Source organism: Myotis daubentonii, chromosome 9, assembly GCF_963259705.1.
Source record: "Myotis daubentonii chromosome 9, mMyoDau2.1, whole genome shotgun sequence".
Taxonomy (NCBI): Eukaryota; Metazoa; Chordata; class Mammalia; order Chiroptera; family Vespertilionidae; genus Myotis; species Myotis daubentonii.
In genome coordinates this window covers 39,039,895-39,057,733 of record NC_081848.1, presented here as the reverse complement: position 1 = coordinate 39,057,733, position 17,839 = coordinate 39,039,895, and the positions used below count along the sequence as shown (strand labels likewise).

Below are 17,839 nucleotides of genomic sequence, written 5' to 3'. Positions count from 1 at the left end.
TTAATAACAATGTACCTACCTATACAGTTTAAGTTTAAAAAATTTGGCTCTCAAAAGAAATTTCAATCGTTGTACTGTTGATATTTGGCTGTTGACTAATGAGTTTGCTGACAACTGACTAAGACTAATACATTGGAAGATAAGATAAGAAGAAACAAGTCAATTCTAAGGACACAGCTTGGAAGCAGCAGAACCTGCTGAAAAACAGAATATGACGGGTGAGAGAGGGCAGTGACTTCCCCAAGACTACCCAGCTGGTAAATGGCCAAAGTGCCCCAACTCTAGTCTGACTCCTACACCTATGCTTTATTTCTCTCTGCCATGGTAGTCAATTTTATATCAACTGCTTATCCCTCTTCCTACTGCCTGGCAAACAGCAGGTAACCAACATTATGCCTGATCAATTATTTAAGTGCAGTAGAGAGAAGTTTTATGGTATTTATCCATTTCTCCTGACAGATACCTACACCTCCCCTCCATTCAATGGGCCCAAATTAATCTAATTGTAGAAGGGAACAGAGGAAGAACTCCATGAGGACAGAAAGAGCTCTTCTGTTAAATATCTTTCACCTTTCCCAGGCCCTGAGTACTTTGCCATTCCAACTACCGGAAGTCCCAGAAATTGTGCTCTGCCTTGGACATAGTGTTTCACACTAATGATCCATAATCATAGCACCTGATCTTACCCAATTGCCCACTACATGCAGCAAGCATCCTCTGCCAGAGGGTTTTCTAGGCCCTGTTGGAACATGTGCAGGAAAAAAGAGCTCACTTGCAAGTTGCACTGTAAGGCAGTGCTTCCTAATATGCAGCCAGGTGCCTCTGTAAACTTCCAATGCTGCCTCCGGGAGGACTCAGAAAGCATCCTTCAGGAAATGGCACATGAAAGGCTTTCAGGTAGGTGTGTATGGTGAGCTATCAAGCCCCTATACTTGCTCTCTTCTCCAGGAAAAATACCCTGGGTTCTTTTCATCATTTGTTCATTCAACAACTAAGCATCTCATACAAGCCACTCCTTCAGAGTTTATGGTCTTGTTATAGTGGTTTTCAGCTCTCCCTGGGCATCAAAATTACCTGGGAAGGTTTAAAAATATGTACTGAAGTCCTATCTGAGATTTTTTTTATATATATATTTTATTGATTTTTTACAGAGAGGAAGGGAGAGAGATAGAGAGTTAGAAACATCGATGAGAGAGAATCATCGATCAGCTGCCTCCTCCACATCTCCTACTGGGAATATGCCCGCAACCCAGGTACATGCCCTTGACCGGAATCGAACCTGGGACCTCTCCGTCCGCAGGCCGACGCTCTATCCACTGAGCCAAACCGGTTTCGGCCTATCTGAGATTTTGACTCAACTGGTCTGGGGTGTGGCCTAGGCAATATGTCTTTATAGATAAAACTATAGATACATAGATATATATCAGAGGACTAATACTACTCAACTTCATGACTTACTATAAAGTTGATCAAGACAGTGTGGTATAAGTGAAAGAATAGATAAATAGATCAGCAGAACAGAAGAGAGAGCCTGAAACAGACCTACACAAATATTGTCAACTGATCTTTGACAAAGGAAATTCAATGGAGAAAGAATAGTCTTTTCAATAAATGGTGCAAGAAATATATCTCCACACACAAAAATAATTAATCTAGACACAGACTTTACATTTCTCACAAAAAAATAACTCAAAATGTATCATAGATCTAAATGTAAAATGCAAAACTATAAAATGTCTAGACTCTAGAAGATAAATAGGAGAAAATCAGATGACCTTGGGTTTGGTGATGACTTTTTAGGTACAACACCAAAATCACAATCCATAAAAGAAAATGTTGATGTTTCAATTAATTAAAATGTAAAAGTTCTGTTCTGCAAAGACACTATTAAGAGAAATACAAGTCACAGACTTGAGAAAATATTGGCAAAGTATATATCTGATGAAAAACTTGTATTCAAAATACACAAAGAACTCTTAAAACTCAACAAGAAGAAACCAAACAACTCGATCAAAAAAATGGACAAAAGATCTGAATGGACACTTCCCCAAAGAAGATATAGAGATGGGAATTAAGTATATGGAAAGATAATAAACATCATATGTCACTAGGGACATGCAAATTAGAACAACAATGAGGTACCACTAAATACCTATTAGAATGGCTAAAATCCTAAACAATGAAAACATCAAATTCAGCTGAGGATATGAAGCAACTACAGTTCTCATTCACTGCTGATGAGAATGCAAAATCTTATAGCCATTTTGGGAGACAGCTTGGTAGTTTCTTACAAAGTTAAATGTAGGCTTACCATACAATTCAGCAATTGCATTCCTAGGTACTTACCCAAATGAGTTGAAAATTTATGTCCACACAAAATATGTTCACAAATATGTATTGCATCCTTATTCACAATAGCCAAAATTCAGAAATAACCTTATTTACAACAGCCAAAATTCAGAAGCAACCAATATATCCTCCAACAGATGAATGGATAACAAACATACAATGGCATAACAACAATAAAAAAAAAATGAATTATCAAGCCATGAGAAAACCCTAAATATATCCTGCTAAGTGAAAAAAGCTAGTCTGAAAAGGCTGATTGCAACTATACGATATTCTGGGAAAGCAAAATTATAGAAAGTGCAAAAAGATCAGTGGCCGCCAGGGGCTCAAAAGGGAATTGAGGATAGGGATGAAGAGATAGAACGCCGGGCATTTTTAAGGCAATGAAACTATTCTGTATGATACTATAATGATGGATATATGATATGCATTTGTCAAAAGCCATAGAACTGTAAAACACAAAGAGTGAACCCGAAGATAAACTGTGGACTTTAGTTAATAATAATGTATCAATATCGGTTCATCAATTGTACCACACAAATGCAGGAAGTTGCTAATAGAGGAAGTGCTGAGCGAGTGGAGAGGGAGTATACAGCAGCTCTTTGTCCTTTCAGGTCGATATTTCTGTAAGCCTAAACCTGCTATAAAAATAAAGTCTATTAAAATAAAAATGTTAAGTATCAAGCAAAAACAGATATATAAAATAAACCTCATTTTCTTTTTTATTAGATTCATCAAAAACAATACTCTTGTCAAACTGCTGTAAAATTTTCTAAACACTCTAAATTTCTTGCTTCCCTCATTGCAGACTGGAACAGTTCAGACTCTACTTTGAGTAGTGGGGCTCTAGGACATCTCCCACTGAACATAGTCCTATGACCCTCTTAGTGCCTGGTACCAAAGGGGGGACATGATACTCACTGTGCTTCTTACTGCCTGGTACCCTACGGGAGATTTCTTGGTCCCAGATAATCAAGAAGAAAAATTATAGTGATTAAGATGACCTTCTTACAAGGGAGAAAGTATTAGCTAAAGAAATGAAAAAGCAGAATCAAGTGAGGTAGAAGGGACTTGATCGATAAAACTGTATTTTCAAAGAAAGAAATTAAATCCTAGAAATACCAAATGACTTGCCCAAGTTTACACAAGTTAGCAGTTAACTTGTTTTAAGTGCAATAACTCCTTGCGCTGATGTAGTCCTTTGGTTTACAAAGTAAATAATTTACAAGTTAATCTTCCATGAACCTTGATCAGCAATGTTTTTGTCTGTGTGGTCATCTTAGGCCTGACCAGTTCCTTTCAAGTCACTCACCTGGATTCTGCAGGTATTTGCATTTGTAACCCCTGGAAACACTATATAAAGGCTAATGATCAGTAATAATTAGCAAATTTTGTTTAGATAAATTTAACTCATGACTACCATGATCATACTGCCTATAAGATTTGAAAATTGTTAATTTTTTTGCAACCACAAGTAATTTTAAGAACAAGACACTTAAAGATTGAGAATTATAATCTTCTGCTATCGCCAGTTAAATGTAAAAGAAGTCAGTCAATAATGATAATTTTGATTATAAAATAGTCATCTAATATACCATTCTTTCTTGCAACCAGATAGCAGGGCTAGTTGCCTATTAAGGACTCTCAATGGGCCATAAATAAACCCAAAAATATATGGGCAACTAATTTTCGACAAAGGAGCCAAAAACATAGAATAGGAAAAGGAAAGCCTCTTCAATAAATGATGCTGGGAAAACTGGGAAGCTACATGCAAAAGAATGAAACTAGACTGCTATCTGACCCCATACACAAAAAATAACTCAAAATGACCTGAATATAAGACCTGAAACAATAAAACACATAGAAAAAAATATAGGCACTAAACTTAATGGACTTTGGTCTCCGAGGACTATTTGTATGCATAGCACTTATCATCAATTGACATATTTGCTTATTGGTTGACTCCTTCTAATAGAACATACACTTCACAAGGGCAAAGACTTTGTCTTTATTCCAGACCTCAAAACGCATTCCTTGCACACAGTATGTGGCTGCTAAGTAATGGCTGAATGAATTAATGGAGCTGGAAACACCAGTCAGAAGCAACTACAGAGAACCTTGGAGGCCAGAAAAGAATATGGATGCAGTGGATGCAATCTTAGAATTCGCTTAATGAAGAAGCTGCTCATACAAATCACCTTGTGCCCTCCAAGAGAGAGGGGGAAAGGAGCAGAGCGGAAGTGAAAGAGAGTGAGAAATGAATGGATGTGAAAGTCTATACTGTACCAATACAAGAATCCTATATAATAAAAGGGTAATACGCAAATGAACCAAATGACGGAACGACCGGTCACTATGACACACACTGACCACGAGGGGGCTGACGCTTAATGCAGGAGCTGCTCCCAGCCCACAGGCCCCTTTCACCTGATTGGGGCCTGCCAACCAACCTCTCGGTCCCTTCTCTTCCCCCATCCCCCACCCCGGCCAGCAGGCTCTGATTGCCCGATGACGAATGGGGAACCGGGGGTGGGGGCAGTAGGTGGCAGGACCGGCAGCCAGGGAAGATGGCCCTGGTCTCAGGCCAGGCCTAGGGACCGTACCTGTGCACAAATTTCATGCACTGGACCTCTAGTACTATAATAATCAGAGGTGTCTAATAATGAAATGGACAAACTTGAAGGTACTAACATCCCCAACCAACCTCTCTACAGGGAGGATACAATAAGAAACTACTCTCCCATAATTTTCTTCTTTCTCTGCTTGTCCTTTTGGACTCAGCTCAAATGTTATCACCTCTTCAAAGGCTTTCTAGAATCACCCCTTCTTATGGCCCTCAGAGCACTCTATCTACACTTACTCCAACTTAGTAAAAGTATTTGTTAATACATGGTTAGGTACTGAACTGTGCGCCCCTCCCCAGAAAAATTCATAAGCTAAAGCCCTAGCCCTTCTTTGTGACTGTTTTGAAGATAAGGTTTTTAAGGCGGTGATTAAGGTTAAATGACCTCATAAGGGAGGAGCGCTGATCCAATGGAGGTGCTGTCGTTATAAAACAGGAAGAGTCACCAGAATCGATCTCTCAAGCCAGGAATAATAGTGCCACTATTATTACAGCTCTCATGAGAAACTGAATCCTGCCAAAACCTCAATGTTGAGGCACACAAAATGCTGTGCTGTAAAACAATGACAACTATTCATTTATCTCTTACTTATACCTTTTATTCCCATATATAAATTGTTTTTTAAAAATATTCCAGCCCTGGCCAGCTGGTTAGAGTGTCAGTATACCAAGGCACATATAAGAAGCAACCAATGAATGCATAAATAAGTGGAACAACAAGTCTCTCTCTCTCTCTCTCTCTCTCTCTCTCTCTTTCTCTCTCTCTCTCTCTCCCCCCCAACTCTCCCCCTTTTCTCTTTCTCTTTCAAACCAATTTTTAAAAACACAGATTCTTAAAATATTCCATGCTAACATATTATCACTAACCCTAACAAATTAAAAATGCTCTTACCTAAAAACAACCCTATGTCTTATCAGTTACAACATCCCAGCATTAAATTCCAAGGAATTTATCTCCTATCTGCTGAGTGCTTTAAGTCCCAGATGCTACCCTGCGCAGGAACAGCCTTATCGCCACTAGTGTTATCTCCTTCAACTTGCTACCTCTGATACAGTCCTGCCCAAAGGCCTGAGTAGGTCCTCCTCGTCTACAGCACCTCCTGAAATCTCCTGTCACTTTATTTTCCACAGGTGTCATCTCTCCAGCCAGACTATAAGTCCCTTTGGTTAGGGAATGTTGCATTCATTTCTGTCCCCTCAATACCTAAGCAAAGCCTAGGACATAAAAGGTTCCCAACAATTAAATCTACTGAATCCAGACAAATCTAAAAATAAAAACACCACATATGTGTTGGCATCTAATTCGCCCACACAATCTTTCTGTCTTGCTCTGAGTCCTTTTATACCCCAGGATATAAGCTTGTTTCCAAGGCTGCCTTAGCTCTCTCTCCTCAATATTTTAAATGCGGCAGCAGAACAAGTGGCTTTATTAAAAAGTTGATTCTAAGTTCTCTAAAAAAACAGAAGCAGTTTGAAAGGCCACTGTATCTTCGCAGCAGAAGAGCATTTTAATAAGCATATCCCCCTTTAAGGACTCCTGGATACAATACACTTTAGACGCAGAATTTTCTTAATAAGCTTCCAATCTTTCTTGCCATTGAAATATTTCTTCTCACTTTAAGCTTAGACTCCAACCATGGTGCTTCCCGGGGTCAGCAAGGTTTTAGAAAAGGAGTACCTTCTAGAAGATAGGACAATCCCTAACATTTATGCAGCTCTTTACAGTTAACAAAGCACAGTCACACACATTATCCAGTTTAATGCTTATAGACGACCCTGTGAGACTTCTCCTCACAAACAAAGCTCCGCCCCAAAGCCGCCTCTCCTGGACCGCTACCACCACCAGCGCCACCTCTTCCCCTCTGCCCAACACACACACACACACACACACACACACACACACACACACACACGACTGCTATTGCCCTTGTCACTTAACAGACTATCGACTAAAAACCAGGCCCAGCAGGTGTAGAGCAAAGTAAATGCTCCCTATGAATAAACAAAGGGAGGTAGATAGAACAGCTAGAATTTTTGTTTTAATAAAGTAAAAACCGGCCCTAGCTGGTTTGGCTCAGTGGCTGATAGAGCGTTGGCCTGCACACGAAAGGGTCCCGGGTTCGATTCCGGTCAAAGGCATGTACCTCGGTTGCAGGCTCCTCCCCAGCCTGAGCCCTAGTTGGGATGCATGCAGAAGGCAACCAATTGATGTGTTTCTCTCACATCAATATTTATCTCAGTCTTGCCCTCACTCTAAAAATCAATGGAAAAATATTCCCGGGTGAGGATTTAAAAACAATAATAAAAAATTAGTTTCCCGTCTTACATTTAAGTCCTTTATCCATTTTGAGTTTATTTTTGTGTATGGTACAAGTTGGTAGTCTAGTTTCATTTTTTTTTTTTTGCATGTATCTGTTCAATTTTCCCAACACCATTTATTAAAGAGACTGACTATCTTGACTCCACTGTATGCTCTTGCCTTTGTCGAATATTAATTGAGCACAATGACCTGGGTTGATTTCTGGGTTCTCTGTTCAGTTCCATTGGCCTATATATATGTTCTTGTGACAGTACCAGGCAGTTCTGAGAACAGTGGCTGTGTGATATAGCTTGATATCTGATATTGTGATCCTTCCAATTTTGTTCTTCTTTCTCAGGATTGCTGTGGCTATTCGGGGTCTTTTTTATTCCATATGAATTTTTGGAGCATTTGTTCTAGGTCTGTGAAATATTCCGTTGGTATCTTAATGGGGACTGCATTGAACATAAGATGGGAAACCATAAAAATCTTAGAAGAATCCACAGGCAGCAAAATATCAGACATATGTCGTAGCAATATCTTTACTGATACAGCTCCTAGGATAATAGAAACTAAGGAGAATATAAACAAATGGGATTACATCAATAAAAAGCTTTTGCACAGCAAAAGGAACGGTCAACAAAACAACAAGAAAGCCCACTGCATGGGAAAACATATTTGTCAATGCTATCTCTGATAAGGGTTTAATCTCCAAAATGTACAGGGAACTCATACAACTTAACAAAAGGAAGTTAAACAATCCAATCAAAAAATGGGCAAAGGACCTAAATAGACACTTTTCAAAAGAGGACATTCAGAAAGCCAAGAGACATATGAAAACATGTTCAAAGTCACTAATCATCCCAGAGATGCAAATCAAAATGACAATGAGGTACCATCTCACACCTGTCAGAATGGCTATTATCAACAAATCAACAAACAACAAGTGCTGGCGAGGATGTGGAGAAAAAGGAACCCTCGTGCACTGGTGGTGGGAATGCAGACTGGTGCAGCCACTGTGGAAAACAGTCTGGATTTTCCTCAAAAAATTAAAAATGGAACTCCCATTTGACTTAGTAATCCCACTTCTAGGAATATATCCCAAGAAATTGGAAACTCCAATCAGAAAGGACATATGCACCCCTATGTTCATAGCAGCACAATTTACTATAGCTAAGATCTGGAAACAGCCTAAGTGCCCATCAGCAGATGAGTGAATTAAGAAACAGTGGTACATCTACACAATGGAATACTATGCTGCTGTAAAAAAGAAGGAACTCTTACCATTTGCAACAGCATGGATGGAACTGGAAAGCATTATGCTAAGCGAAATAAGCCAGTCAGAGAAAATTAAATATCACATGATCTCACTCACTTGTGGAATATAATAAACAGCATAAACTGATGAACAAAAATAGAGCCAGAGGAGAAAAAATATTTTAGAATGTAATAGAAGTAATCCTGTTATTTGCAGATTTTTAATATCTCCTACAACTTTTGTGATATTATACTATGTTAGGACAGTGTTGGTAATATTATTATATTTTAAATCTTTTTTTGAAATATTAATGTTTATTGCATGTAATATATTTAAAATCGTTTTCCTTGAAATATTGTTTATTGCATGTAAATGGCTAATTATTTTGTATCTACAATCTGATAATAGATTTAGTCTGTATATTGTAACAAAAAAAAAGTAAAGAGTAAAAAAAAAAAAAAAACAATTTACCTTCAAAAAAAAATAATAATAAAATAAAGTAGAAGCCAGGATGTCTTTCCAAAATTGTCCCAGCTAAGACTATACCCAGAGTATTCTTGCCTTTCATGAACAGACTGTTACACACTCCCCTCTCCGCGGACTGGTGAGTGCACAAAGGAGTCCAGACTAGAAATCAGAAGTCCCTGGTCCTCAGACAAGCGACTTCACTTCTCTAAGCCTGTTTCCTCCTTTGTCGAATGGGAATAAGCACATAGTCTTTCCCTCTCTGAACACACTGTGAGAATTACACAAGGTTATGTGAGAAAAAGCGGCCTGAGAAGTGTGAAATGATATACTAAGCTAGAGACAATGCTCAGGTCGATGGCTTCCACTGTCGCTGATGAAGTGTTCAGAGCCTGCCCTTGGAGAATCAAATTTATCCTAACAACTCTAAAAAATCAATTTTTTTATGTTTCAATTTTTGATTCCAGAGAGAGGAAGGGAGGAGAGAGAGATAGAAACATGAATGATGAGAGAGAGTCATTGATTGGCCATCTCCTGCTCACCCCCTACTGGGGATCGAGCCAGCAACCTGGGTATGTGCCCTGACTGGGAATCGACCCTGATCTCCTGGGTCATAGGTAGATGCTCAACCACTAAGCCATGCCGGTCAGGCAAAATCAGCTTTATTATCCTCATCTTACAGCTGAGAAAAAACGAGGCCCAGAAAGCTTAACACTTTCCAAACACTGCAAACCTATCAGAGCTGGGAGCAGAACCCAGGTCCATTACATCCTCAGGATCCTCCCATACTGCTTCCCCAACACAAAAGAAGAAGGAAAGCTGTTATTCCTCATTAATTTCAATTACCACTAGGCAGATGGAACAGTGCTGGTCTTGATTTGAGAACATTCCATTGTCTCTCAGGCCAAATCAAACCAAGAGTTAGCCTTGTACAAGCACAGCTTGACTGTCATCCCTGTAGCGCCTCGCCACAGTAGGATGAGCTAAATCTGAATGTGTGCATTAGAAAGTGTTCTGACCTCAATTCTGAAATTATTTTAACTAGACTGAAAGTCTGACAGGAAAAGCAAAAGGGAACAATCCACTTTTCACCATTCAATGCTATGATTATGACGCATGGGAAAGAGCCTACACTTTTGAAATCACACAACCCAAACTTAGGCAGAAAAGAAAAACCTGGACAAAGCCCTGGAGGAGGGAATCAGCAGAACAAGAGAGGATCGAGATGTGACTATGGCTGGAGCAATGTTGGTAGTGAGAGGAGACCTAAGAAAATACGGTCCTCTATCCTCTTCCTTCCCAGACATCCCCATATCCTGCAAAGAACCTAACCTGTCATGCTTTTCTCTCTACAGCACCTGAAAGTACAAATTAGTAAGCTAGTGAGAAAGTCCAAGACCCTCCTTTGCTGATACTTCAGCCTAAATACTTCTCCAGAGACAGATTAAGTGGCAGACAGGCTGTCCGAAATCTCGTTGTCACTACACTGCCCTTCACACAGTGTGAGGCAAGTGTTTTGGTAGAGGAATGTGGCTGCTATTATTTCCAGCTTTAAATACTCAATAATCTATAGCCAGGAATTATTTTATTTGGGATGAGAATGTAAAGGAAACATTTATTTATTTATTTATGTATTTATTTAGAGAAAGGGGGAGAGAGACAGAGAGAGACAGAGAGAGAGATATCAATCTGTTGCCTCCTGCCCACACCCTGATGACTGGGAATTGAATCCAACTTTTGGTGCATGGGTGATGCGCCAACCAACCGAGCCACACTGGCCAGGGCTGTAGAGAAAAAAATTTAATAACATAATTGGAGTGCAAATATATAATTTTCTCAGATAGAGCTCTGGCACAGGGCAGGCTTCTGGCCCAGCAGTGCCACGGTCTGTACCCTTTCTTGTAGGCAGAGCCTCTTAGACCCCTGCAGGGCCTGTAAACAGACTTCAAATAAGAGCAACAGACTCCACCGGTTCCCTCCACCAGTTCCATCAGCCCTCCCTGAGTGTCTACTAGAGGCAGTGCCACATGTTGTGTCCTGTGTGCATTCAAGGAGCAGCCAATGAATCAGGGGCTACAGAGAACAGCTTTGTGGCTTCCTTCCACAAGTTAAAAAGAAAATGAGCAGACCCCTACATTTAAGATGAAGAATAAGAAAGCTCGAAAGTACACGATGAACCCCAGGCACTCAACGTGCCATCCTGAGTAGAGGAGGGGCATAAGTAGGTACCCCAATTGCCTTCTTCCCTCAGAACCCAAACTTACTTTCTGTTTCAATCTGTATACCCTGACCACAACCACCACACCACTGAAACAGGAAGTAGTTGTTCAGGAGCGATTACATGATTTCTAGCTCTGGGTTGGCAAGGAGAATGGAATGAGGCTTCCCGGGTTCTTGGTAGACACTTATCATGCTGTGGTTGGAGGCCACGTGGTCAGCCAGAGATGGAAAGGAGAGAAGAGTTGCTTAATACTTTAGTTTATAGAAGGGAAAACTGGGGAGCTTGCTTAAGGCCACCCAGCAAGAGCATCTAGCAGCCCCAATCGTATGATAGGTATATGCACACAGCACACCGGTGTACAAAGAATTCTGGGCCCGAGGATAGAAAAACCCTGATCTAACCCCAAAATTGCTACCACACTGCTGTCTAATCTTGAATAAATCAATCTCTCTCACTCTCAGTCCCCTTCCCATCTCTCTATTGATTCAGAAGTTTCACAAATAAAAGTAACCACTGCACACAAGGCACTGTGCTGAGATATAGTGGTAAAAAAAAAAACAAAACAGAGTCTATTTACACATAAGTCTACACTTCCGAAGCTTACAGGACAGAATATTGCAGAAATCAAATATTTAAAAAAAAGTTGCCCTGACTGGTTTGGCTCAGTGCATAGAGCGTCGGCCTGCGGACTCAAGGGTCCCGGGTTCGATTCCAGTCAAGGGCATGTACCTTGGTTGCAGGCACATCCCCAGTGGGGGGTGTGCAGGAGGCAGCTGATCGATGTTTCTAACTCTCTATCCCTCTCCCATCCTCTCTGTAAAAAAATCAATAAAATATATTTTTTTAAAAAAAGTAAACCCATTATAGCCATTAACTTGTGCTGCGCAGCCAATGTCAGTGAGGAAGAAGTGGGTGGGAGAGCACATTTGCAGAAGAAAAACTCACCCACAAACTTCAGATAACCAATCAGGAGCGCCTCTCGGCTCCCCTCCATCACCACCAGGGGCTCAGTATTTCTTTGCCACACATTGTCACCTTCTTGCTTGCTGCTCTGTGTGGCTGGAAGCAGCATGGCCAACCACAAAAAGCATAAAACATGCATCCAACAAACGCCAGTCACTAGTTTCTGCCCCTTTCTTTCTCTGAACCGCAGGGCCTTTTGGGTATAAAATGCGAAGACAGGTCTCCCCCGCTCTCTCCAGAAGGAGAGCATTCCTATGAAACCTCTCATAAGCTGAAATGGGGTAAAGCAAAGAAGCAACCGCTTCAGGACACATCTTGCTAACACATGCACAAAATAAATCAAGGCAGGGCCCAGATGGTCACAGACCCAGCTGGCAGCCACGGAGGCTTGATGCTGGGGTGCTGAGCGTAGTCCCAGGGGAGGATGGCGTTGCCCCTCTCGCTGCTTGGGGCGAGCGCACTGCCTCTGTCACAACTCGCTGCAGAACACTGAACGCTATTTCACTTTTTGTTTCCCATAAAAGAGAAAATCCTCTTCGGATTTCTTTTGGTTAGCAAAAATAGGCAGTAAGGCAGGTCTTCTGTGAAAGCAAAGTGGCGTAAAGCAAACTCGAAAAGCGGGAGGGGGGGGCGGGGGAGGTTATCCACAATGCTACCTGCCTCACAGTGGGTAAGATAAAATAGGAAAAAGGACCCAGTGCTCAGCACAGAGTTAGGCACACGACAGCTTCCCCGTCTGTAAAACAGCACTACATCTATGCCTGCCTCGCAGAGTGAGGTGAGGATTACATGCGATAACACAGAGGTAAGGTATTTAGCAGAGTCCCCGACATATAGCAATTCATAAAAACATTAACTTCAATTAATGCACGTACCCCTTTTCCACTCAGTTTCCTCATTAGTAGACACGGGCAGACAGTAATACTCTAACACATGGGATTATTCAGGAGATTACATAAGCTAATATATTTAGAGGCTTAGAACAGTGTCTGGCACATAGTAAGTGCTATATAAGTATGAAATTATGTTTGTTTTCATTAATTTTAGCTGTCCCTACAACTTGCATGTATACAGACCACTGATTCTCAGTTAGGGTTGATTTTGTCACCCAGGGGACAAAAATGTCTAGAGACATTTTTTATTGTCACGGCCGGGGAGAAGGAGGTAGGTGCTACCGGCATCTAGCAGGTAGAGGACGACGACGACGCTGCTAAACAATGCACAGAACAACCTCCTCCCCCAACACAGAATCATACAACAGTCTCGAGGGTGAGACTCTCTGACCTGGACTACACGGATCCGTCGTCCTCCTCCTCTGAGCTCCTAGGGTATTTTATCTGGATCTCTCTTCTAGACTTTATGAAACAGGTATGAAAGTCTCAGACCTAAAACAGGTCTCAGAGAAACCCTTACTTTCCCAAGGCCTAAAATGGGCAAGCACTTTACGAAAGAACAGAGATCCAGTAGGAAAGTCAGAACTGGAACCCAGGTCTCCCGACTCCCAGGCTGGTGCTGCTTCCACAACTAAACCAAACACCTTGCAAGCACTTTCTCTTTCCCTTCCCCACTCCCTTTCTGCCCCTCTCCCTTTTCCTGCCCCCCCTCCTCCCCAGGTTTGGAAACAATCTATTTCCTTTCCAGCATCATCAGAAGTCAGAGACGAGGCTGACCGTTCTCCCCACCTTCTCAGCTGCCTACCTTCTCAGGACCTGCCCCCTGGAGCTCCAGCCTGGGCCTTGGATCAGAGGCCAAGAACTCTTCCTGCGCACCTTGCCGGGTCCTTTCTTACTGGGGCTAAACGGAGCTGGGGCTGCTGCTCTTTTCCAAGGCAAAGGCAGGCGGTCCGCCTGGAAGGATTACTTTGATCAGGCAACCTGGATTACTTTTCTTTTCCCTGTCTGGGAAACCACTGGCCTCTGGGAGGGGCCAAAGGCAAGTTGTAACAGCTTACATTGGACTTTCTCCCAGGAAGTGGTTTTGAAGAGAAAAAAAGGACTGTGGGTATGGTGATGACAGAGATCACAGAGGAAGGATCCATAAGAGAACAGGACTTTGAGGGCTGTCACAGAGCACTGGGGCACACACAGGACATGTCAAACATAACCCACATCTCATTCCGACCAGTACTGCAAAGACAAACGCCTGCTTCCTCCAAAAGGCCTCCCATGGCCACTTCAGCCCATGAAGATTTCATGCAAGTGCTCATTATGTGTCGGCACTTCAGGAACTTTATTTCATTTAATGCTCACGACCTGAGGTCATGATTATCCCCATTTCAGAGATGAAGAAAATGAGGATAAGAAAAGGTAAGTCACTTGCCTTATTGCCTTAGCCAGGAAGTAGCAGAGCTTCCATTTCTCCCTGACCTTCAGACACCAGAAAACTAAACTCTCAACTACTTCACTAAACTGTATCTCAAGACATTTATACCCCTTGTTTTGAACCTATATTGCAATTACTGTCTGTATCATATCTTGAGCAATTAATTTCAGGCTGACTTGTCTTCGTTACATGGGCATCAGATGTGTTTCAGCCACTGTGCTAGGTCCTGTGAATAACAGATATAGATAGCAGGCAGTCTCTTCCCTAAAGCAGGCTTTCTCAAATTGTCTGACCACAACCTCGAGTAAGAACACAGTATGTATGGAGACCCAGTCCTCATGCACATGCGCCCACACAAACATGCAGACAACACATCTATAAATATAAAACTGAAACAAATGTGTCACAAAATAGTCCTTGCTCCTTCTATATACAGTGTGTCCTGATATTTTCTCTGATGAATTCTATTTGGCTTTTTTTATTATTTGACTTTTTAAAAATACTAGTCCAACTTATTATATTAAATCCACAACCCACACTGCCCTTGACAGCTCCCAGGTTAAGTGGGAAATAAGACATAAGTAACGATAAAAATAATCATTGTAACAGTAGGTAACCTTTCTGGAATTCATATATATATATATATATATATATATATATATATATACACACACACACACACACACACACATATATTTTATTGATTTCAGAGAGGAAGAGAGAGGGAGAGAGAGATAGAAACATCAATGATGAGAGAGAATCATTGATCGGCTGCCTCCTGCATACCCCACACTGGGGATCGAGCCCACAACCCGGGTATGTGCCCTTGACCAGAATCGAACCTGGACCCTTCGGTCTGCAGGCTGACGCTCTATCCACTGAGCCAAACCATCTAGGGCTATTTCTGGGATTCTTAACGTGTGCCCTAGCACACTGATAAGCACTTTATATGGATTATTTGGAACCAAGATCCAACCCTGGTCTGCTTGTTTGAACCCAATGTCCACATCTTCTCACTACACCGTATCGACAGGGCAGCATCAGTTCTATAATGAGGAACACCTCCATGAGGGATGGGGCTGGGGAAAGGGAACAGTCAGGAAGTTTCACAAAAGTGAAGATTTCTGAGTTGTGTCGTGAAATAGAAATTTTCAGGACTTTGATGCATGAACTACTATAGGTGTACAATACCTATTTTGGTTGGAACCCTTTTACTTCTCTTGTGATGTTGAAAAACAGCATGCTATTTTTAGATGAAACAGTATGATACCTTCAGGTGGAAATCTATGTGACTTTCAACTGATGCCATCTCTCCTAATAGAAATCTCTCCTAAGAGAAAACAAAGTTCTTAAGTTTGGTAACAGCTTCTGTACAAGAGCTGTCTATAGCAAGGCATCCAGCGTCCTGAACCCAGTTCTGTCACAGAATTTCTGGGTCACTTTGGGCAGAGGCCTTTCTGGGGCTCAGTTCCTAATCTATAAAATGATGATAAAAACACACCATGTGGCTAGCAAATTTCTTTCTGGTAGTAAAAAAAAATCTAAAAATAGTAATGCCTAATGATTCTAATAAAGTCAACAAGTCCATGAAAAGAATAAATAATTTTAATAAAAACCAGTCACCCACAAAGACATGAGGATGAATTCGAGGCTCTAGCACTGAGAGCCTGGGTGTGGGCTGCCCGATCCCCTTAGCTGGAGGTGGATGGAAGATGCACACCCAATGGCCTGACATGCGCCCTTTGATCTGCCTGAGCCCAAGTTTCCTCCTGCGAGAAGCCAGTTGTTAGGAGCCATAGAAGCACAGATTTTAGTTTTAAGAGCCACAGTCACGCCATGGAAATGACTACCCCTAGCAGTAGAGAGCTCTTCATTGTGGAAGCACGCAAGCAGATAGTACTAACAAATACTTGGCAAGAAATTGGCAGAAGGAATTCGAACACGGGGTAAAGGCTGTGTTTAATGCCCTTAAAGGGAACTTTCCATTCTAAAATTCTGCAATTCTCTCTTCACACCACAAGAAAGAACAGCCTTTAGCAGATGGGGGGGGGGGGGGGGCAAGGAATTTTCTGATCTTTTCCATTCTCCTTTTCTCCTTCTTCCTATAGTTCCATCCAGCACACACCACTAGGTCATTCGCTCCCAGAGACATCACGGCTATACCTGCCTGCTCTTTTCAGGATTCATTTTTAATTTATGAAAAGGAAAGGGGGGGTTAAGCTGTTAAGAAAAGAGCCACCAAGTATATCTGCAGGGGCCAAGGTCTACACCAGGGAATACTTCTCAGGAGAGTAAGAAGTTGCCAGATTGACTCTACCCAGCAGTATCCAAACTCAAGGTAGCCAATGGTTTCCCTGGGCACACAGATCAATGGCCCTCAAAGCATAAAGTGAGGAACCTAGTGCGCGCGGCTAATGCAGGCCGGCCTCCCAGGCTAGTCTAAGACAGCCCTGTCCCTGGAGAAGCAGACATTGTAAACTGAGTTCCCAGGCCTCCCCTGGGTCACCTTGGACGATTCACTTCTTCCCTCTGAGCAATTCAAATTACACAATGTGCCAACTGTAAAACAAATACATAAGGTAAGATGATCTGGACAATTTCTTCTGGTACTGATTTTATTTTAATATAAGCGCTATTCGTATACTTTAATTAGCACCTATCCTAAATTCTCAAAGATACAAGTAGAAAAACAATAACGCAGAAATACTTAGCACCTGATAAATATGCATTAGGGAGCAAGTGCAGTACTATCCACGCTTATCTCCTTTCATCTCCACAGCAATCCTATTTGATATATAAAGAAAAAAAACAGCTGGAACCGGTTTGGCTCAGTGGATAGAGCGTTGGCTTGCGGACTGAAGGATCCCAGGTTCGATTCCGGTCGGGGGCATGTGCCTTGGTTGCGGGCACATCCCCAGTAGGAGATGTGCAGGAGGCAGCTGATCGATGTTTCTCTCTCATCAATGTCTCTGACTCTCTATCTCTCTCCCTTCCTCTCTGTAAAAAATCAATGAAATATATTTAAAAAAAGGAAAAAATAAAAGATTAAGAAACTTGCCCAGTTTCACATAGGCAAGGAGAGCAGGAACTTCACCAAGAGTTACTGATTCTACGTCCAGTCCTCTTTCCACTAAATCATTCATCTCCAGGCTTCTATTCCAAAAAGAATATTTGCCTGGAAAGTAAGAGAACAGAGAGGAGGGAAAAGATGGCTACTACAGAGTAGCTTCGATCGGCTGGCAAAGATCTGCTTTCTACAGCCAACGGGGAGATAACAAAAAGGGCTAGGGCCACCAAAAGGCAAGAGCCCTCCCAAATTGTTCAAAGCAAGATCATCCG

General features: G+C 41.7%; 1 protein-coding gene across 3 annotated transcripts in view; it reads right to left on the bottom strand.

The window, feature by feature from the left end:
• The window catches only part of PAK1 (p21 (RAC1) activated kinase 1), a 124,856-nt gene that overhangs the window by 73,440 nt on the left and 33,577 nt on the right, over positions 1-17,839 (bottom strand). Inside the window, exons 1-2 of one of the 3 annotated variants that reach the window (XM_059708370.1) lie at positions 13,877-14,089; positions 13,463-13,563 (exon numbers count right to left, since the gene is read on the bottom strand). The exons of 1 other annotated variant lie outside the window; for it this stretch is intronic. The gene's annotated coding sequence lies outside the window, so the exon portion shown is untranslated. Of the gene's footprint in view, positions 1-13,462; positions 13,564-13,876; positions 14,090-17,839 lie in introns of those variants that run through there. One more of the 3 variants, XM_059708369.1, reaches the window with a different exon arrangement.